The sequence below is a fragment of the Arachis hypogaea genome, chromosome 16 (assembly GCF_003086295.3).
Source record: "Arachis hypogaea cultivar Tifrunner chromosome 16, arahy.Tifrunner.gnm2.J5K5, whole genome shotgun sequence".
Lineage (NCBI taxonomy): Eukaryota > Viridiplantae > Streptophyta > Magnoliopsida > Fabales > Fabaceae > Arachis > Arachis hypogaea.
Window position 1 is genome coordinate 44,217,722 of NC_092051.1, and position 23,738 is coordinate 44,241,459.

The 23,738-nt window shown below is 40.7% G+C and overlaps 3 non-coding genes across 3 annotated transcripts; 2 read left to right on the forward strand and 1 right to left on the reverse strand.

Annotated features, from left to right (window-relative positions):
* The first annotated feature begins 582 nt into the window (after nucleotides 1-582).
* LOC112760113 (small nucleolar RNA R71) lies at nucleotides 583-686 on the forward strand. Its single transcript, XR_003180566.1, has one exon. It is a non-coding gene; the product is annotated as a small nucleolar RNA R71 (small nucleolar RNA).
* An 8,651-nt stretch (nucleotides 687-9,337) lies between these two features.
* Nucleotides 9,338-9,441, forward strand: LOC112760114 (small nucleolar RNA R71). Its single transcript, XR_003180567.1, has one exon. It is a non-coding gene; the product is annotated as a small nucleolar RNA R71 (small nucleolar RNA).
* Nucleotides 9,442-22,058: 12,617 nt separating this feature from the next.
* Nucleotides 22,059-22,165, reverse strand: LOC112761119 (small nucleolar RNA R71). Its single transcript, XR_003181529.1, has one exon. It is a non-coding gene; the product is annotated as a small nucleolar RNA R71 (small nucleolar RNA).
* Nucleotides 22,166-23,738: the final 1,573 nt, after the last annotated feature.

The window sequence follows — 23,738 nt, forward strand, 5'->3', positions numbered from 1 at the left end:
TTTTGGTTTTGATAAGCATGTGGAGAGGTGTTGTTGTGGGGGTGTTGAGATGTCCTCTGTGTGAAATGCTGATGAGCTGCATTGTTGTTGGAGTTGTAACGTCTCTGGTCTTGGTTTTGATCTTGCTCGGTTCCCCACCCAAAGTTTGGGTGGTTTCTCCATCCAGGGTTGTAGGTCTTGGAGTATGGATCATAGTTTTTCTTTGGTGAATTTCCAATGTAGTTGGCTTGCTCCTGACTACCCTCTGCTTCTTCATTCACTCCTTCTTGGGTTGTTGATGAAGTTGAGATTGCTGCTACTTGGTTCCTCTCCATCTTCTTGGTGAGGTCAGCCAGCTGCTGGGTAATGAGCTTGTTTTGGGCCAACAGAGCATCTACATTGTTTAGCTCCATTACTCCTCTTGTGTTCCCTCTTTCGGAAGCATAGAAGTAGTCGTTCTCTGCTACTGTTTCAATAACATCTATGGCTTCCTCAATAGTCTTCTTCTTGTTCAAAGATCCTCCGGATGAATGGTCTACGGCCTTCTTTGATTCATAAGAGAGCCCTTCATAGAAAATGTGCAGCTGCATCCATTCGTTGAACATGTCAGGTGGACACCTCCTTGTTAAGTCCTTGAACCTCTCCCATGCTTCATATAGAGTCTCACCATCTTGTTGCCTGAAAGTTTGGACCTCAGCTCTCAGCCTATTGATTCGTTGAGGAGGGTAAAATCTTGCTAAGAATTTGTTCACCACGTCTTCCCAAGTTGTCAAGCTTTCCCTTGGGAAAGATTCCAGCCACTTGGCTGCTTTGTCCCTAAGTGAGAATGGAAACAAGAGCAGTCTATAGGTGTCAGGATGAACACCATTAGACTTTACTGTGTCACATATCCTCAGGAAGGTGGTTAAATATTGATTGGGGTCTTCTTGAATACCTCCTCCAAACGAGCAGTTGTTCTGAACAAGGGTGATGAGCTGTGGTTTAAGTTCAAAGTTATTGGCATGGATTGTTGGCTTTTGGATGCTACTTCCATAATTGCCTGGGTTTGGATTGATGTAAGAGCCCAAACCTCTTCTATCCTCCCCAGCATGATTTGCTCTACTTCCTCCCCCATGGTTGTGATCTTCTTCTTCATGATGGTTTTCCATGTTGTCTTCCATGTTTGGTTCAAAGAATTCCTCTTCTTCCTCAGCACCAACCACTTTCTTTCCTCTTGCCTCCCTCCTTAATCTAAGGAAGGTCCTCTCAGGTTCAGAATCGAAGGAAGTTGAAGTCCCGCTTCTTCTCCCTGTCATACAACCATCAAGTGCAAGCAAGAAAAGCTAGGTGCAGAAAGTATTTGTGTCAGAATTACTGTTAGTTGTGGGTGATGCAATATATCAAACAGTTAGTGGGTTAGCAAACAGAATTGAAAATAACAAAGAAAAACAAAAGAGTAGAGGGGGAAGGGAAGAAGTTTAACTAAAATAAAAAGTAAATCACTCAAACAGAAAATGAAATTCACAAAATAAAAATGCTCAATCTAGTGAGCTTTCAATTTAATCATTGTTGATGCACAATCAATCCCTAGCAACGGCGCCATAAACTTGATGCACGGAAAACTTGTCTCACAACAAATCACCCTTCGGCAAGTGTACTGAATTTGTCGTCAAGTAAAAACTCACAATAGATTGAGGTCGAATCTCACAGGGATTGATTGATCAAGCAACTTTAATTAGAAGAATGTTCTAGTTGAGCGAATCCAGAATTTGGGTTGAGAGTTGCAGAAAATAAAATGGCGGGAATGTAAATAACAGAAAAGTAAATGCTAGAATTAAAGGACTGGAAGTAAATGACTGAAATTAAATTGCAGAATTGTAAATGGGAATGGGGGATTTTCTCATAAAAGTAAATGGCAGAAATTAAAGAGAATGGGTAAGATCAGAGATGGGGAGTTCATTGGGCTTAGGAGATGTTGCGATTCTCCGGATCAAGTTCATTTTTATCTCTTCCTCAATCAATGCACTCATTGATCTCCTTGGCAATCTTAATTGATTGAATTACAATTTCTTGCAATTCAATCTCTCAAATCTTGATCAATAGCCAATTCCTTGGTCAATTGCTCATGAGAAAAGATGAAGTATGGTCACTGATTATACCACATGCATTTCCCAAATCAAGTATTGAGAGGGTTATAGTCACATACCCATCCAAACCCAATTTGGTCCAGCATGAGAAAGCATTTCTAGCTTGATCTCTTCATTCCTCTTTCAAGGTTCAAAAGAGATCCAAGTTTGAATAGCTTCTTTTCCAAGATAACTACTCAATTGGATGAAGATCGAAAGCTTTCAAGTAAAATCAAGAGAAAAGATAGAAGAAGAATAACGAAAATTAGTATTGATCCATCAAATTACAACAGAGCTCCCTAACCCAATGAAAGGGGTTTAGTTGTTCATAGCTCTTGAAAAAATGAAAACAAAGATGGAGAATACATCATAAAACTAGAAAATGCAGAGAAAGTAAATACAGAGAGTAGTTCTCTTTTTCCAGCCCTCAGAACTCCTTTCTCAATTCAAAGCTACTCCTATATATACTACTTTTCTCAGCTTCTAGTTGGCTCTTCAAGTCTTGGGCCTTTGGATCTTGAGTTTGAAGCAGTTCTTTTCTTCATTTGGGCTTGCCTTTACTTGCAGAGAGAAAGTGCTAAGTGGGCAGAGACTTTAGCTCAGGGCGTTAGGGGTGTCAACATTTAGTGAAAGTATAAGTTCGAGAACGTTAGTGACACTTAATATTTTCACTAACGTTCCAATGTACCCCTTTGCCTCACGTTAGAGCCCACGTTAACTAGGTTAACGTGGCTTCTAACGTGGCCTTGCCAACCTTCGAGAATGTTAGTGACACTCAACATTGTCACTAACGTTCCAATGTGCCCCTGGATCTCACGTTAGAGTCCACGTTAATTAGGTTAACATGGCTTCTAACGTGGCCATTCTTAGCCATCCCAACGTTAGTGACAATGTTGAGTGTCACTAACGTTGGCTCATCATTCATTCCTCATCGTTAGCTTCCACGTTAACTAGGTTAACGTGGAAGTTAACGTGGCTCCTTGGGGGGTTGTGTGGTTGCTTCCAACGTTAGTGACTATGTTGAGTGTCACTAACGTTGTCGACAACTCTCACCTCTTACGTTAGCTCCCACGTAAACCAAGTTAACGTGGGAGTTAACGTGGTGTGTTGCATCCTTAGGCCAACGTTAGTGACAATGTTGAATGTCACTAACGTTGGTTTCTCTTCCCCCCTTTAACGTTAGAGGCCACGTTAACTAGGTTAACATGGGCTCTAACGTGGCCACTCATGAGTGTTTACCAACGTTAGTGACAATGTTAAGTGTCACTAACGTTGGCTCAACTTCCCTTCTCCATGTTAGAGTGCACGTTAACTTAGTTAACGTGACTCTTAACGTGGGCAATGATGGCATTGAGAGTGTTATTGGCAATCACTTTTCTCATTAACCTTGCAAGTTACCTCCCTTTCCTTGCTTCGTTTGGTCCTGAAATCAAGCAACAGAGTGCATCAAAGTTCTAGTCCAAGTCATGGGTAATGCAGCATACAATTTGTCACTAAATTCATGCAAAATCCACATGAAATAATGTAAAATGCACAATGTATGCTTGAATCAAGGTGTAGGTGAATATCTACCCAAAACTAGCTTATTTCCTAAAGAAATGCATGAAACTACCCTAAAAACAGTAAAGAAAAGGTCAGTGAAACTGGCCAAGATGCCCTGGCATCACAACACCAAACTTAAAGCTTGCTTGTCCCTAAGCAAGTACTGGAACAAGAGAATGATGAATGGAATATCCAGAGGAATGAGTCATTCTTGTGGAAGTCATGTTACTGATTTTATGGTGGTTTCATGCATAGCAACTTAGGTTCATTCCATTACTGGCTTTCAGACTTTTATCATGTCCCTAAACACTTACTTTGTTTATATCCCATGAGACTTTTATTCATTGATCCTTTTATTATTATTTCAAGGGTTATTTGTGTTATTTAGGCTAAGTGCTCTGTAAGGGGGCAACTCTTTAAGATAAGCTTTCAGCCAACACTCCCGAACTAGTTGGTTCAAGGTGCTAGGTGTTGAAGCACCCCTAAGGACTTACTCCCTCAAGTCTCTCCCCCATACATACACACTACAGGCATATAGTTTATTTATTTTCTTTTCTTGAGACCTTGGTGTCTAGCACCTCTTTGGGTTACTAAATGCTCTGTAGTGAGGGTTACTCTTGATAGTGGATTTTCAGCTGATAATCCCGGGTTAGTTAACCCAAGTTACCAAGTGATAAAGCACCCCTGAGAGCTTATTCATCCAAGTAGATCCCTCACACAGGAGCACCACAGACACTTGTCTCAAGGTCCAAACCATTGGTGCCTAGCCTTATTGCTTACTCTTTTTCTTTTGTTTTTCACTTCCATTGTTCTTTCCCTTTTCTCTTATTAGGATCTTGTTATTAACTTAGTCTCATGGGTATATCCAAAGTCAAGTATTCAGAATAGATAGTTGTCCTCCTAGCCTTGTGGTTGAACCAACTTAGCTAACTTATGACTACCCCAAAGATTCATGAATGAACTTCAACATTATGAACTCTACTCTGGTCTTTTAAAAACATAAACATTCTCTTCTTCATTTGATTTAAAATGGACAAGCTTACAAGTAAATAAGGGAAAGATGCAGTGACATTTAAACCAGAAATCATGGACCTATTCAGAAAGAAAACTTAAAAGACAGAATTTAAAAAGTTTAAACATAACATGGAAGCAGGTTCTATTTCATACAAGATCTTCCTTATTTAAAGCATAGAAAATGATGGACTAAAAAGAACTCCACCACCTTTCATTCATGTGGATGTCCATGCTTCCATCCTTGCTTGTCCTTATTGTGTCTCTCTTGTGTGCTTGTACTTCCACTTCCCTTGCCTTTTCCAAGCAGCTTCCTCCAGAAACCACCATCTTCCATCTTCTTCTTGAGTGTCTCCTTTTGCTGTTTCACTTTCCTCTCTTCTTGTTCTACAAAATCTTTTTGGACCTCATCATATGTAGGGATGACATAGTGTAGCTGATGCATATTACTGGTTATGTAGTTCAACTTGGCTTGAGTGTTTACATAGAACTCCTCCCAATGTAGTTGCCTTCCTTCATTGAGTACACTGAACTCATTAAAAGTTTTCATTTGGGCTATCTGCCGCTGGTTGAGTTCTTTCAAGTGCTTCTCTTGAAGCTCTTGCCTCTCATTCACTTGGTTGATGGCTTGAGTGAGCCGGGAGTAGTGTTCCTGCTGCTGCTCCATTTGTTGTTTTTGCCATGCTTCCTGTTGGCTCAGCCGGTTGAGTATTTGCTCTTGTCCTTCCATATGTCTCTGTCCCAAATCTTCAATGGCTCTTAGAAGGTGAGTCATATTCAAGTTGGCTGGGTCATAATGCTCTTCCTGCTGGTATTCTTCCTAATGATATTCCTCTTGATGAACTCTTTCTTTTGCTTTTGGTTTCCCTATTTGTGGCCTTCTTTGTTGCTGAGCAGGTGTAGTATAAACCAATCGCTCGAGTGTAACTGGCCTCCCTGGGTTCACCCAGTCTGGGTTGCTGTCCTCAAATACTACTTTGGCCTTGTTGCATAAGCGTAGAATGGTGCTGGGGTACCAAAGCCTGGCACCTGAATCAACCTTCTCAGCTGAATCTTGAATTCCCTCGGCGATAAGCTCATTCACATTAATTTCCCCACCTTGTATTAAGCAATGCACCATAGTGGCTCGATTGATGTTTACCTCTAAATTATTTGCAGCTGGTAGAATGGACCTCCTTACGAGTTCAAACCACCCCTTGGCTTCAGGGCTCAAGTCTCCCCTCTTGATGAACTTGGGTCTCCCATCTGTGTACCTCTCCCAGTCAGCTGCTATAACACAGATGTCTGCCAGTATCTCTAAGAGCTCATCATTATCAGGGCTTCTACTTATCCTTGCCTGATAACTATCCTCATCAAAATGAGGTGATTTCAGGTGAAGAACTCTTGTTATGGCGTTTGGGCTGATGTCCACCTCCTTTCCTCTTACGTAACTTTTGAAGGTTGGGGTCTTGGTTTTATCTTCTCTTACTACATTTGCATAAAATTCCTTGATGAGGTTTCCATTGATCTTCCCCTCTGGACTTGTGAGCAATTGCCGCCCCCTCTGTTCGATTTTCTCCAGAATTTGTGGTGACTCATTTGCATTGATTTGGAAGATTAACTCTGGCAATATCTTTTTGGCCCTTATCCGCTCGAATTCATGTTTATGAAAGGCCGTTTTGAATCTCTTCTCATCAAAAGGGACACTCTCCATGGGTTCCTTCCTCTTTTGCCTCTTTGAGCTTGATGATGCCATGAATTGAGTTGCTGTTTTGAAAAAGGGGGTTGGATGATACGGATAGATGAGGAATAGGTTGCTTATGATAGAGTGTGATGAAGGGGGTTGAGCAAGCTGAAAGTATGAAATGTGGGAGTGGGAATTTGAATGTGAGGAATGAGCATGCACTAGAGCTCATTTATATAGGGAGATCATGAGTGGATGGAAGGTGTAGATTGCAGGGATTTTTGCTTGATGGACGGTTGGGGTTGTGTATGAAGGAAGGACAAGGATCATCACTTAATGAGAGTGATTGGTTCGGTCTTCAAGGGTCTTTCTTCTCCAATGTTGCATGGCAACGTTTCCCCATACGTTCCCTCTTGAGACATGTGTGTAGTGCTCTTCATTAAGTGGCAAAATCTTCCCCATTTAATTGTCCAAGCAATCCCTTTTTATGCTTCTTTTCTTTTCCTATAAAGATTTAAAATAAGGGAATTAATATCATAAAAATTAAATTCTACGGCTAGAATAATAAAGAGACAAAAAAGATTTTGTTTATTTATGAATTTCAACTGATTAACTACTTGTGTATCCTTATGCAGTTTGGTGGCACCATGGGGTGACACCAAACTTAGTTTGAAGCAATGTGCTGAAAAGTTTTGTTCAAAGCTCCCAAGACTAGCATGCATCTTGGTTTGCTTTGAACACCAAACTTGTTCTTCACTATATACTGCATGATAAAGATTTCACCAAGTGTTTGTCAAGCTTGGGTTGAAATTCATAAACATTGATTTATTCACTATTTTGAAAACATATAAAACATGGGTTGCCTCCCATGAAGCGCTTCTTTAGCGTCACTAGCTTGATGTTTTTCCCTCATCAGGGTGGTTGGTAGTGCTTAAAGTCCTCTCCTCTTGCTGTGGACTTATATCCATTGGTTGGATCAATGATCTCCACATGTTCCAGGGAAAGAACTCTGTTGATAGTGAAGACCTTGGGTAACTGAGATGGTACAGTAGAGAGATTAGGGGGAATATCTGGGAAGTAAGCTGAGACAACTCTATCCCCTGGAGAGAAGTCTTCCGTAGGGATCTTCTTGTTCCTCCACCTCCTTGGTACCTTCTTCTTTGTTTCTTTTGAGGTTGCCTTCCCCTTGGTGACCTCTTTTTCTGCAGGGGTTGTGATGCTGTCTTTACCTGCCTCTAGAAATTTAGGTTCCTCCAATTTTTCCTTGAGCTGTGGCAATTGCTGTGTTCCTTGTTTATCAATTAAGGGAATCTCAGAATGATCTGGCTGTGCTTCAGTGCTTGTCACCTCCTTCAGTGTCTCATTATCATTTGTGCTTCGTTCCTTGTCCTCTTGATCTGTTTCTTGTGAGAGTTTGAAAACATTGAAGCTGAGTCGTTCATCATGGATTCTCAATATTAGCTCCCCTTTCTCTACATCGATAAGTGCTCTGGCCGTAGCTATGAATGGTCTTCCCAATATGATTGGATGAGAGTGACTCTCTTCCATGTCCAGGATGACAAAGTCTGTTGGGAGAAAGTATTTCCCAACCTTTAGCAACACATTTTCCACCACTCCTATTGCTTGCTTTTGAGTTTTGTCAGCCAGTCTAATGATTACATCTGTGGGCATTATCTCATTGATCTGCAGCCTCTTTGCCAGGGATAAGGGCAGTAAGTTGATGCTGGCCCCCAAATCACATAGTGCTCTATCGAATATAGTTTCACCTATGGCACAAGGGATGTGAAAACTCCCTGGGTCTCTTCTTTTTGTAGGCAACTCAGGTTGAATGAGGACACTACATTCCTTGTTCATCACTATAGTCTGGCCTCCTTTGAGTGAGCTTTTCCTGGAAAGAAGTTCCTTCATATACTTGATGAATGCAGGCATTTGTTGAATTGCCTTGATGAATGGTATGTTCACATGCAGAGATGCAAACAAGTCTAGGAACCTTGAGTATATTCTTTTTCCCACAGCACCATTGAGCAGTTGAGGGAAGGGTGCATAGAGTTTCAGCAGCTCTTGTTGTGAGATTTCTGGTTCTTGGTGGTCTTTATCCTCCTCCTTTATTGAGTTGTCTTCAGGTTGTTCGAGAAGTTTGCCTTGCTTGTCTTCAGTCTCTTGATCACTTGTAGTGACCATTTTGTAATCTTCCCATCTTACTTTCTTTGCTTCAGCTTTGGGATTTTTCTCCGTGTCACTTGGGAAGCTATCAGTAGGTTTGGGAATCTTCTTAGCTAAATATCCCACCTGGAATTCCAGCTTCCTAATGGTCTCTTCCTGGTTCTTAATATTGGCTTACACCTCCTCTTTGAACACCTTATTTTCTTGAATCTCTTGGCATATTCCTTCAAGTAGGGCTTCAATCTTAGAGAGCTTGTCATCAATTGATGAGTGATTTGGAGCAAATGTGCTATTTTGGTTTTGATAAGCATGTGGAGAGGTGTTGTTGTGGGGGTGTTGAGATGTCCTCTGTGTGAACTGCAGATGAGCTGCATTGTTGTTGGAGTTATAACGTCTCTGGTCTTGGTTTTGATCTTGCTCGCTTCCCCACCCAAAGTTTGGGTGGTTTCTCCATCCAGGGTTGTAGGTCTTGGAGTATGGATCATAGTTTTTCCTTGGTGAATTCCCAATGTAGTTGGCTTGCTCCTGACTACCCTCTGCTTCTTCATTCACTCCTTCTTGGGTTGTTGATGAAGTTGAGATTGCTGCTACTTGGTTCCTCTCCATTTTCTTGGTGAGGTCAGCCAGCTGCTGGGTAATGAGCTTGTTTTGGGCCAACAGAGCACCTACATTGTTTAGCTCCATTACTCCTCTTGTGTTCCCTCTTTCGGAAGCATAGAAGTAGTCGTTCTCTGCTACTGTTTCAATAACATCTATGGCTTCCTCAATAGTCTTCTTCTTGTTCAAAGATCCTCCGGATGAATGGTCTACGGCCTTCTTTGATTCATAAGAGAGCCCTTCATAGAAAATGTGAAGCTGCACCCATTCGTTGAACATGTCAGGTGGACACCTCCTTGTTAAGTCCTTGAACCTCTCCCATGCTTCATATAGAGTCTCACCATCTTGTTGCCTGAAAGTTTGGACCTCAGCTCTCAGCCTATTGATTCATTGAGGAGGGTAAAATCTTGCTAAGAATTTGTTCACCACGTCTTCCCAAGTTGTCAAGCTTTCCCTTGGGAAAGATTTCAGCCACTTGGCTGTTTTGTCCCTAAGTGAGAATGGAAACAAGAGCAGTCTATAGGTGTCAGGATGAACACCATTAGATTTTACTGTGTCACATATCCTCAGGAAGGTGGTTAAATATTGATTGGGGTCTTCTTGAACACCTCCTCCAAACGAGCAGTTGTTCTGAACAAGGGTGATGAGCTGTGGTTTAAGTTCAAAGTTGTTGGCATGGATTGTTGGCTTTTGGATGCTACTTCCACAATTGCCTGGGTTTGGATTGATGTAAGAGCCCAAAACTCTTCTATCCTCCCTAGCATGATTTGCTCTACCTCCTCCCCCATGGTTGTGATCTTCTTCTTCATGATGGTTTTCCATGTTGTCTTCCATGTTTGGTTCAAAGAATTCCTCTTCTTCCTCAGCACCAACCACTTTCTTTCCTCTTGCCTCCCTCCTTAATCTAAGGAAGGTCCTCTCAGGTTCAGAATCGAAGGAAGTTGAAGTCCCGCTTCTTCTCCCTGTCATACAACCATCAAGTGCAAGCAAGAAAAGCTAGGTGCAGAAAGTATTTGTGTCAGAATTACTGTTAGTTGTGGGTGATGCAATATATCAAACAGTTAGTGGGTTAGCAAACAGAATTGAAAATAACAAAGAAAAACAAAAGAGTAGAGGGGGAAGGGAAGAAGTTTAACTAAAATAAAAAGTAAATCACTCAAACAGAAAATGAAATTCACAAAATAAAAATGCTCAATCTAGTGATCTTCCAATTTAATCATTGTTGATGCACAATCAATCCTTGGCAACGGCGCCATAAACTTGATGCACGGAAAACTTGTCTCACAACAAATCTCCCTTCGGCAAGTGTACCGAATTTTTCGTCAAGTAAAAACTCACAATAGAGTAAGGTCGAATCCCACAGGGATTGATTGATCAAGCAACTTTAATTAGAAGAATGTTCTAGTTGAGCGAATCCAAAATTTGGGTTGAGAGTTGCAGAAAATAAAATGGCGGGAATGTAAATAACAGAAAAGTAAATGCTAGAATTAAAGGACTGGAAGTAAATGACTGAAATTAAATTGCAGAATTGTAAATGGGAATGGGGGATTTGCTCATAAAAGTAAATGGCAGAAATTAAAGAGAATGGGTAAGATCAGAGATGGGGAGTTCATTGGGCTTAGGAGATGTTGCAATTCTCCGGATCAAGTTCATTTTCATCTCTTCCTCAATCAATGCACTCATTGATCTCCTTGGCAATCTTAATTGATTGAATTACAATTTCTTGTAATTTAATCTCTCAAATCTTGATCAATAGCCAATTCCTTGGTCAATTGCTCATGAGAAGAGATGAAGTATGGTCACTGATTATACCACATGCATTTCCCAAATCAAGTATTGAGAGGGTTATAGTCACATACCCATCCAAACCCAATTTGGTCCAGCATGAGAAAGCATTTCTAGCTTGATCTCTTCATTCCTCTTTCAAGGTTCAAAAGAGATCCAAGTTTGAATAGCTTCTTTTCCAAGATAACTACTCAATTGGATGAAGATCGAAAGCTTTCAAGTAAAATCAAGAGAAAAGATAGAAGAAGAATAACGAAAATTAGTATTGATCCATCAAATTACAACAGAGCTCCCTAACCCAATGAAAGGGGTTTAGTTGTTCATAGCTCTTGAAAAAATGAAAACAAAGATGGAGAATACATCATAAAACTAGAAAATGCAGAGAAAGTAAATACAGAGAGTAGTTCTCTTTTTCCAGCCCTCAGAACTCCTTTCTCAATTCAAAGCTACTCCTATATATACTACTTCTCTCAGCTTCTAGTTGGCTCTTCAAGTCTTGGGCCTTTGGATCTTGAGTTTGAAGCAGTTCTTTTCTTCATTTGGGCTTGGCTTTACTTGCAGAGAGAAAGTGCTAAGTGGGCAGAGACTTTAGCTCAGAGCATTAGGGGTGTCAACATTTAGTGAAAGTATAAGTTCGAGAACGTTAGTGACACTTAACATTTTTACTAACGTTCCAATGTACCCCTTTGCCTCACGTTAGAGCCCACGTTAACTAGGTTAATGTGGCTTCTAACGTGGCCTTGCCAACCTTCGAGAACGTTAGTGACACTCAACATTGTCACTAACGTTCCAATGTGCCCCTGGATCTCACGTTAGAGTCCACGTTAATTAGGTTAACGTGGCTTCTAACGTGGCCATTCTTAGCCATCCCAACGTTAGTGACAATGTTGAGGGTGGCGTCCGGCACGGCAAAAGAGGGTGGCGCGGCGGCGGTGGTTGCTGTTCGTAGGAAGGGAGTGAATGGTAGGGGTAATGGGGTAGGGGGTAATAGGGGAAGGAAGGGGGATGGGTGGTTGGCGCTGGGCAGTGGTGACAGGGCGGTGGCGGTGGGTGGTGCTCACGGAGGGGGGGCAGTGGCGTTGGAGGGGAAAGAAGAGGGAAGAAGAAGAAAGAAGGGGGAAGGAGGAAGAAGGGTAGGTGGCGGCGGCGTCTGGGTGGTCGGCGGCGTGATGGTAGTTCGATGGTGGTGGCTGGGTGGTGGTGGTGTGATTGGAGAAGAAGAGAGGGAAGAGAGGGGTTGGGGGGAGGGGGGGCGCAACTAGTAGGGTTCGTGTGACTGGGTGTTATAAATTTGAATCCACGCGATCGCGTGGGGCACGCGGTCGCGTGGCAGGGGTGAAATGGGGTTTGACGCAATCGCGTGAGGCACGCGATCGCATGGAATGGGAAAAGAGTGAATGACGCGATCGCCTGGGACATGCGATCGCGTTGCTGGAATTTGTGCGAAACGCATGGTTCCAGCGTCGTTTCAGCGCAACTCTCTGTCTCTTTTTGGGGTGTTGTGCAATCCATGCGACGCGATCGCGTCACTCACGCTGTCGCGTGGGATTGAGGTTGTGCAAGGGACGCGATCGCGTGAGTGACGCGATCGCGTGGGTGATTTGTGCGAAACGCACAATGGCCGCACGATTCCAGCCTAACTTTCTGGACGTTGGATCTTTATGCCGATCTCCAGGGCACGCGGCCGCATGAATGACGCGGTCACGTGGGAAGTGTTTTTCATAACTTGACGCGATCGCATGAATGATGCGGTCGCATCGCACACCTTTTTTTTGTGCAGTATGCAGAATGCAATGATTAATATGAATGCGATGCAAAACTTTCAGGTTCAATATAATAAAATAAAATAAAACTTGAAAACAAATAAAATGAAATAAAAAATTGAAAAAGGAACGGTCATACCATGGTGGGTTGTCTCCCACCTAGCACTTTTAGTTAAAGTCCTTAAGTTGGACATTGGATGAGCTTCCTGTTATGGTGGCTTGTGCTTAAATTCATCCAGAAATCTCCACCAATGCTTGGAATGACAATAGCCTCCGGGGTCCCAAACTAGGAATATGAAGCTTCTGAGCAGCTTTAAACAAATTGTCAGGCTCCCGTGGTGATGATTGTCAGCATAGATTCCAGGATCCCAAACTTGGCTTTTAAATCCGCCTTCGTCTTGATCTATATTTTTCCATCCGAGCAGTTTAGAAATTAGATTCTCACCAGGATAAGCAAACATTTTCCGAGATCCATCTGATAGATCATGATGCCAATCCGTACACTTCAAGTTGAAGCGTGGAACCTTATTGAACCTCGTGCACCAGCTCTGAGTACGAGCCATTTTTCGCTTACTCTTAAAGCCGCAGAGAGCTTTAAGCTGGCCATCTGTTTTAAGCAAACCATATTCAAGTGGAAAAACACAATTAAAGGTTAAGGATTGTACCCACTTGAAGTTTGTATTGGGTGGTAATGGCCTTGGGATAGGTGGTTCCAGTGGTTCTGTGAGTTCTACTCCCTTGTGCTCTTCTGTGAATTTCTCCACTTCTTTGCAAGATTCTTCAAATGTATCCATGTCCTGATCAAAGCCATCTATGTCTTCCTCATTACTTAAGTCATAGACTGGAGGTTGAGAGAAATCTACCTCTGTATCATCTTCGTATTCACTTGGGGAAGATTATTCGATCTCAGAGAATTCGCTCGCGGATGCAAGTTCATTACTGGAAGAACTTGACTTGAGATTATCATTATCAAGGAAACTTGCTTCTTGGATTATTTCGTCTAGTTCTTCAAAAGAGACTTGCCTTGGGGGTTGTGTACTATCCTCCTTAGCATTAATTGTAGCGTCCTTGACAGAATTCCCCACAACTCTGGATTCCCACGGAGGTTCAGCGTCTCCTAAGTCTTCAACCAACTCTTCTTCTTGTATAATGACAGCTTCCTCTACTTGTTCTAGTATGAAGTCATGCTCTGTTCTGTCCACTGGAGTTTCTAGTATCTCCTTCATGCTACGCTCATCATTAGATTGTCTACACGGAGTTGTGGGAGGTCCTTGAATGTTCGAACGTCTAGAAGATAATTGACTTACTACTTGCTCCAGTTGATGAAGGGTTGTTTGAAGTCGATTTACTGTTTCCTTGAGGCAAACCTCTGATTCTCAGGGTGCTAGATTTAGACGTGGTACATTGCGAGGTGGTGGTGTTTGGGAGTAATTGGATTGGAATCCGGGTAAATGAGGATCATACGGTGGTGAATGTGAAAAGGAGCTTGTGAGTGTGGTGGTTCGGAGTTATGTTGTGAGGATGGTCTATAAGCACACGGTGGGCTTGTGGGTAATTACGGGGTTGTCTACCATGTCTATTGCCTTGGTATGCATTGTAGAATGGTCTTTGTCCATGATATCTTGGAGGGTGTTGTTGCCTAAAGGGTTGATCAGATCCTCTTGGCTCCATCCATCTTTGATTGTTCTGACCTTGATGCATGTTCCTGTTATAACTTCCATTCCTTTCAATAACATTAGAACCAAACTCAAAGCGAGAGGGGTGAGAATTCATAGTAGCCAATGGGAATAATAAAAAAAAGGAAAATAAAGACAAATAAACAAGTAAAAGAAGAATATTTACAATAACCAATAATAAGGCACACGATTGCACTTTCCCGGCAACGGCGCCATTTTGACGTTAGGATTTTTGCCAGTAAAGAATTTCATAAAAACATTCGCGTTGTAGATATAGTCTCTAAACCGACAGAAATCCCTTCGTATAAACATTTTGGTTGTCACAAGTAACAAACCCCTAAATAAATTAATAACCAAAGTATTCAAACCTCGGGTCGTCTTCTCAGGAACTACAGGGAAGTATGTTCTTATTATTGGTTACGGAGATTGTAAATTGGGGTTTTGAGAATGAGGAGAGAATGGTTTAATCAGCAATTAAAGTAAATGAAGAACAAGTAATTTAAATGGCAAGTAAAATAAATAAATAACTGTAAATAAACTTTTGGCAAGGTATGAGAAATTAGAGGTCCTATCCTAGTTATCCTTATCAATGATGATGAGAATTGAATCTTAATTCCACTTTGTTAACCTTTACTAAGGCAAAGGAAGGTCAAGGGATTAATTGATTTGATCTTCGGATTCTATTTATTTCCTAAGAAAAGATTGGGATTATTGAAGTTCAAATTAATTAACGAAGATAACAATTATCAATCATGTTTGAGTTTGATAACTCCTGAGTTACTGATTTCTTAACCAATTATCAGTCATGCGACCGCGTCATATGTGTTTTCGCGCTGGCATGCGGCCGCGTCGCCCATGCGATCGCGTGGCTGCCAGTTTCTTCACAAACTCCGTTTTATGCTTTCCTTCCAATTTTGTATGTTTCCTTTTCATCCTTTAAGTCATTCCTGCCTTAGAAGATCTGAAACTACTCAACACACTAATCACGGCATTGAATGGAAATAAAGGTGATTAAAATAATTATTTTTAAAGCATAGGAAACATGTTTTTCACATACATCACATAATAAGGAAGGGAAAGTAAAACCATGCAATTAATATGAATAAGTGGGTGAAAGATTGAATAAATCACTCAGATTAAGCACAAAATATATCATAAAATATGGCTTTATCAAGTTGTTATATGGCGATGACATCAAAAGCAAGCATTTCCGTGATAACATTAGGACTTATAACTCTATGTTCCAATTCACCTCGATGGGTGCCAAGATTGATCAAACTATAACAAACAGCAAAGGGCCACGCACGTTTATTCTATATGGAGAGAATTATCATCTAATGGGTAGCCTTATACTCGAAGAGGTGTGTATGGCAAGATTTGCACAATTATATGTGTACGATACACAAAATGAAATTCAAAATTGTATAGCAGTGATAAGGTGCATAACGGAATTATCATATGGCCATGGTTATTATAGGTTGAGTAAATCAGTAAGGAACTATTCATTTAACTAACATAGATTTTGAAAATGATTTGATATGATATAGAGGAAAAGATAATAACAAGATAAATGAAGATATTGTCAAAGATTTGAAGAAGATGTTGGACAATAACAACGTGTTGGTAAAGGCATTTCGAATGGTTCGGGAGTCTATAGGATCTGACTACACATCCATGGTGAAGTTGAGGTTGTTTGGAAAATGGGGCAAAGATGGTAGGCGGAATAACCTACCATCTACTAATGAGGTTGCTGCGCTGATAGTAGGCGACTTTGATTTCGCGAAAACTGATAGAGACATTGTGGTTGAAACACATAGTGGAAGGCTACAACGAATAAATCAGCTAAATCCAACCTATTTGGCATTACAGTACCCTTTATTGTTTCCATATGGAAAGGATGGTTACAAGGAAGACATTCCTCTAAATAAAAAATGTGGTAAAGAAGATAAGGGTAGGCAAGAAGTCTCAATGAAGGAGTTTTTTGCGTTCAGGATCCAAGAAAGGCTAGCCGATGTATCTCCATTGCTTTATTCAAGAAGGTTTTTTCAGCGATTCTTGGTAGATGGATTCTCCATGATTGAGTCAGCCAGATTAAATTATGTTCGGCTTGATCAAGAAAAGTTTAAGTGTGAAATGTATAAGGGCTTATCCGAAGCAATGTTAAGTGGGAAAACTAGACTTGCGTCAAGAGGAAAACGTATCATCTTGCCTTCTTCATTCACGGGAGGGTCTAGGTACATGATACAGAACTACCAAGATGCAATGGCAATTTACAGGGTGGTTGGCTATCCAGACCTTTTTTTTTTACATTCACATGTAATCCAAAATGACCTGAATTATAAGATTTTCTTAAGAATAGAGAACTACATGCAGAAAACTGACCAGACATGGTATGTAAAGCTTTCAAAGTTAAGTTGGACAAACTTATCCAAGACATCAGAAAGAACCAAATAGTTGGGCGCGTTAGTGCAGGTAAACAATGTTCCGTAACCTACTCCGTAATATTAATATGCATATTTTTTAGCTTTTCCAGTACATGTGTATGTTCGTTGTGGAGATATTTTGATTTTTAATGAAACCAATCATTTTATACAATAAATCTCTAACTTCTTCTATCACACGTTTTTAAACAAATCCGCACTAGAAATTTCTATTTCCAAAAAATAGTTTAACACATATACACAAAACCCTTTATAAATTAAAATGCGTCATGTGAAAATTATTGGATGAAAAGAAAATATGGAACTGTAAAAATAGGGAACTAAATTACTGTAGAATTAACCTGCAGCCCAAAATAGCTACATTTTTTATATATTTCAGTTCCAGTGAAGTTTTTGAAACTATAAATTGCAAATTCCATTCAATTATACAAAGTTTGCTGGATTTGTATGAATAAAGAGACAATAATTTATGAAATTAACCAGCGTTGTCATTTTTCATCATATAACTGTGTAAAAGCATCTCCTGTATTAACTAATGGGAAGTATTAAATGTCTAAGAACATGTATAAATGTGTTTGTACATATTCTCCTTTTCAGTTGTGTATACAATTGAGTTTCAGAAGTGCAGTCTTCCTCACGCACATATTCTGTTGTTTCTACATCATGATGACAAGTTTCCAACGGGAGAAGACATAGACTGGATCATAAGTGTTGAGATACCCGACAAGGTCAACGATCCACTATATTACGAAGCAATGGAAAAGCATATGATGCATGGTCCATGTGGTAGTATTAGGAAAGATTCACCACGCATAGCAAATGGTCAATGCATGAGGCACTTTCCTAAGTGATTTGTTGCAAGTACTACAATTGATAAAAACGGTTATCCGGTTTATAGGCGCAGGGATGATGGCAAAACAATAACCAAAAATCAAGTGTGGAACTTGACAATCGATATGTCATGCCTCACAATAGGAAGTTATTATTGAAATATGGTGCTCACATAAATGTTGGGTGGTGTAACCAGTCAAGATCAATTAAGTATCTATTTTAATATGTCAATAAAGGCCACGACTGTGTAACAGCTTCGTTTTACAGAAGTGCCACAAGTGATGCGGATAATGATGAGTGTGATGAAGTTAGTATGTATTATGATTGTAGGTACATATCCTCGTGCGAAGCTGCATGGAGAATTTTCGGGTATAGCATTCATTATAGGAACCCTTCTGTGGTAAGGCTAGGCTTTCACCTTCCTGGTAAACAACCAGTGATATTCAAGGACGATGAAAACTTGGATGACATTGCTAGGAAAGAGTTTGTGAAAGAATTCATCTTCTTGGAATGGTTCGAGGCAAACAAAAAATACGCTGAAGCTTAATGTTTGATGTATGTGGAGTTTCCTTCTACGTTTGTATGGAAGACTAATACTAGAAAATGGTTTCCAAGAAAATCTCATGTAGTTATTGGCCGAATTTTCTTTGTACCTCCAGGATCAGGAGAGATTTACTACTTAAGACTACTTCTAAATTTGAGTTAATACTCAAAATGGCCTCTGAAATTTGACCCCGACGCAATTTAGCCCTTAAACTTTCAATTGACTCAAATTGTACCCTAAAATTTTGACCCGTACCTTAATTTGGCCCTTTCGACGTTTTCCGTTACCAGAAAGCTGACATGACAATTTTAAATGACACGTGGCACTGTACGGTTAGATGATGTGGCCAAAATTTTCAAGGCATCAATTTAACCCCTCACAATTTGAATATAAAACATAACGCAACCCCAATTCCCCCAAATCGTAGTAGTCTCTCCAAGAGTTGGGGAGCAGCAGCCAAGGCTTAGGTAGTTCTAGTAGAGCTCGTTCGCATGGTAGTTTGGGTGAAGAAAACAAGAATTATATTCATTGATTTTGCTCTCTGTATATGTTTATTGATGAATTATATTCATTGTGGTACTTGCTGTTTCAGATAATGGGAAGAAAAGCTAATTCTGATGCTACTTTTCTTGATATTGAGATATCGCATTATAAGAAGGAAAAATACATTGAGGTGGAGGAAGTTCCATTTGAAGGTTCTAAGGAAAGGAAGGCATCGAATGAATTGGATGGTTTGGGTTTGGTAAGGCCTATTGATGCCAGAGCATTTTGGCCAGTTTCACTGACCTTTTCTTTATTGTTTTAGGGTAGTTTCATGCATTTTCTTAGGAATTAAGCAAGTTTTGAGTAGATAATCACTTACATCTTGATTCAAGCAAACATCGTGAATTTGTACATCATTTTATGAGAATTATGCAGGAATTGAATGATAAAATAGATGATGCATGATATCATAACTTAGATTAGAGCTTTGATGCATTGTATTTGCTTGATTTCAGGACAAAGGAAGCAAGGAAGAACCACGTTAGCAGCCACGTTAATCTAATTAACGTGACCACTAACGAGGAATGGGCATACACTTGTAACGTTAGTGAGAAAAGTGATCCCCAATAATGCCTTCGAAACCATCATGGCCCACGTTAATTACCACGTTAACTATATTAAAGTGGTAGTTAACGTGGAGAAAAAGGAAGCTCCAGCGTTAGTGGTAAAAGTGAATACCACTAACGCTCCCAATTGGCAATTTGCTACGTTAAGAGTCACGTTAACTCAGTTAACGTGAACTCTAACGTGGAGAGGGAAGACAATGCCAACGTTAGTAGCACTCACCTTTGTCACTAACGTTGGACTAAGCCCAATTGGCTACATTAAGAGTCACGTTAACTACATTAACGTAAACTCTAACGTGGGAAGAGCAAGGAATCGCCAACGTTAGTGACACTCACCTTTGTCACTAACGTTGGAACAAGCCACTATGAGCCACGTTAGTTGCCACGTAAATTACATTAACGTGGAAGCTAACGTGGAGGAAAGAATTGATGAGCCAACGTTAGTGACACTCACCTTTGTCACTAACGTTGGAGAAGGTAATCACCACCACGTTAGTGGCCACGTTAAGATAATTAACGTGGGGCACTAACGTGAGAAGGGGTGTTTGCAGCGTTAGTGACAAAGGTAAGTGTCATTAACGCTCTCAAAGTTGAGGCATACCCACGTTAAGAGTCACGTTAGCTACACTAACATGGACTCTAACGTAGGGAAGAAGGGGCTAAGGGCAACGTTATTGGCAAAGGTAAACATCAATAGCGCTCGCGATGGATCAAGAGGCAACGTTAGTGGTCACGTTAGTGCCACCAACGTTGAAGTTAACGTAACTCATCTTGGGCTAGGAACGTTAGTGCAAAAAGTGATTGTCACTAACGTTCTCGAACCCACATTTTCACTTAACGTTAATGCCATTAAGGTCCTAGCCAAAGTCCATGCCTACTTCACACTTTCTCTACAAGTAAAGATGAGCCCACTGAAGATTCAAAAACTGCTTCAACTCAAGATTCAAAGGCCCATATCCAAGACTTGAAGAGCCAACTGGAAGATCAGAAGAGTAGTATATATAGGAGTAGTTTTGAACTAGAGAGAGCCTTTTGGATTGAGAGGACTACTCTCTGTATAATTTTACTTTCTCTGCAACTTCTAGTTTTACTTCAGAATGTACTCTCCATCTTTACTTTCCATTCCTAGAGCCATGAACAACTAAACCCCTTTCATTGGGTTAGGAAGCTCTGTTGTAATTTGATGGATCAATAATAGCTTTCATTATTCTTCTTCTTTCTTTTCTCTTGATTTTACTTGATAGCTTTCAATCTTCATCCAACTGAATAGTTGTCTTGGAAAAGAAACTATTCATACTTGGATCTCTTCTGAACCTTTGGAAGAGGAATAAAGAGATCATGCTAGAAATGCTTTCTCATGTTGGACCAAATTGGGGTTTGGGCAGATATGGTGACATATAATTCTCCCAATACTTTGATTTGGAAATACATGTGGTATAATCAGTGACCATACTTCATCTCTTCTCATGAGCAATTAGACCAGGAAATTGGCTATTGATCAAGATTTGAGAGATTGAGTTACCAAGGAATTGGAATTCAATCACTTAAGATTGCCAAGGAGATCAATGAATGCATTGATTGAGGAAGAGATGAAAATGAACTTGATCCGGAGAATGCAACATCTCCTAAGCCCAATGAATTCCCCATTTCTGATCTTACCCATTCTCTTTATTTTGTGCCATTTACTTTCATGCTGAACTCCCTATCCCCATTTAAGATTCTGTAATTTACTTTCCGTCATTTATTTTCAGCTCTTTATTTCCAGCATTTACATTTTCCGCTATTTACTTTTCCGCCATTTAATTTCCTGTAACTCTCAAACCAAATTCTGCTTAGCTCAACTAGAACATTCCTCCAATTAAAGTTGCTTGACCAATCAATCCCTGTGGGATTCGACCTCACTCTATTGTGAGTTTTTACTTGACGACAATTCGGTATACTTGCCGAGGGAGATTTGTTAAGAGACAAGTTTCTGTGCATCAAGTTTATGGCGCCGTTGCCGGGGATTGATTTTGCATCAACAATGATTAAATTGGTGGATAACTAGATTGAGCATTTTTTTTATTTTGTTTGATTTCATTTGAGTAATTCACTTTCAGTTTAGCTGTTTTCTTCCTTTTCCCCTACCTTTTTTTAGTTGTTTACAATTCAGTTCACTAACCCACTAACTGTTTGATATATTGCACCACTCACACTAACAATATTTCTAACAAGAATACTCTCTGCATCTACCCCCTTCTTGCTTTTGCCTTGTTGGTTGTATGACAGGTAGAAGAAGCGGGGCTTCAACTTCCTTTGATTCTGAACCTGAGAGGACTTTCCTTAGATTAAGGAGGGAAGCAAGAAGAAAGAGAGTAGTTGGTACGGAGGAAGAAGAGGAGTATTTTGAACTAGACATGGATGAGAATATGGAGAACCATCATGAAGAAGAGGCTCACAACCATGGCAGAGAAGGCCCAGTGCATCATGCTGGGCAAGAGAGAAGAGTTCTAGGATCCTACATCAATCTAAACCCAGGAAACTGTGGAAGTAGCATCCAAAAGCCAACCATACATGCCAACAACTTTGAACTAAAGCGACAGCTCATCACCCTTGTTCAGAACAACTGTTCATTCAGAGGAAGTGTTCAAGAAGATCCCAATCAACATCTAACCACCTTCCTGAGGATATGTGACACTGTGAAGTCTAATGGTGTTCATCCTGACACCTACAGACTACTTCTATTCCCCTTCTCACTCAAGGACAAGGCATCTAAATGGCTGGAATCCTTCCCGAAGGAGAGCTTAACAACCTGGGAAGATGTGGTAAACAAATTCTTAGCGAGATTCTATCATCCTCAAAGAATCAACAGGTTGAGAGCTGAGGTTCAAACTTTCAGGCAGCAAGATGTTGACACTCTATATGAAGCATGGGAGAGGTTTAAAGACTTGACAAGAAGGTGCCCGCCAAATATGTTCAATGAATGGGTGCAGTTACACATTTTCTATGAAGGTCTTTCTTATGAATCAAAGAAGGCTGTAGACCACTCATCCGGGGGATCTCTGAACAAGAAGAAGACCATTGAAGAAGCCATAGATGTCATTGAGACTGTAGCTGAGATTGACTACTTCTATGCTTCTGAAAGAGGCAACACTAGAGGAGTGATGGAGCTAAACAATGTTGATGCACTGCTAGCTCAAAACAAGATGATTACCAAGCAATTGGCTGACCTCACCAAGAAGATGGAGAGGAATCAAGTAGCTGCAATCACCTCTTCAGCAGCAACTCAAGAAGGAGTGAATGAAGAAGCAGAGGGTAGTCAGGAGCAAGCCAACTACATTGGAAATTCACCTAGGCAGAACCATGACCCATACTCCAAATCGTATAATCCTGGCTGGAGGAACCACCCAAACATTGGGTGGGAAAATGAACAAGACCAAGGCCAAGATCAGAGACGCCACAACCCCAACAACAATGCAGCTCACCAACATCCCACACAGAGATCATATCAGCATTCACCTAACAACACATCTCAACATCCATACCAAAGCCAAAATAGCCTTTTCTCATCCCTCTAATCTCAACTCTCCATCATCGGAAGAAAGACTATCAAGGATTGAGACTCTACTTGAAGGCATATGTAAGGAAATCCAAGATAGTAAGGTGTTCCGAGAGGAAGTGCGATCCAACATGCAGAATCAAGACGCTGCCATCAAGAAACTTGAGACACAAATTGGCTACCTATTTCAGCAAGCTCCCAGCCATGACCTTCACAGTAACATTGAACCAAATCGGAGGGAGGAGTGTCATGCTATCACCCTCAGAAGTGGAAAGGAATTGAAGGAGACTTCCAAGCAACCACAAGAGAAAGATACAACTGGAAGAAAGGAAGAACAAAATGAAGTTCAAGTCCCCACCTCCAATGCACATCCAAAGGGAGAAGAGCTGAAGCCATATATTCCGAAAGCCCCATATCCTCAACAATTAAGGAAGAAGGGGGATGACAGCCAGTTCTCCAGATTTTTAGAAATCTTCAAGAAACTACAGATTAACATACCCTTTGCTGAAGCAATGGAGCAAATGCCGCTCTATGCCAAGTTCTTGAAGGAGTTGATGACCAAGAAGAGATGCTGGAAGAACAACGATACTGTGATACTAACCGAAGAATGTAGTGCTATCATTCAGCATAAAGTTCCCCAGAAATTGAAGGATTCAGGGAGCTTCCAGATTCCTTGTATTATAGGAGAAATAACAGTGGAAAAGGCTCTATGTGATTTAGGAGCCAGCATAAATCTGATGTCTGTAGCTATGATGAGAAAAATGAAGATTGAGGAGGCCAAACCAACAAAAATGGCCTTGCAACTGACAGACCGATCATTCAAGTTTTCTCACGGCATAGTGGAAGACTTGCTAGTGAAGGTAAGAGACTTTATCTTTCCAGCAGACTTTGTAGTGTTAGACATGAAGGAAGGAGCTAAGGCTTCTATCATCTTGGGTAGACCATTCTTAGCTACTGCCGGAGCTGTCATCGATGTCCAAAAGGGCGAACT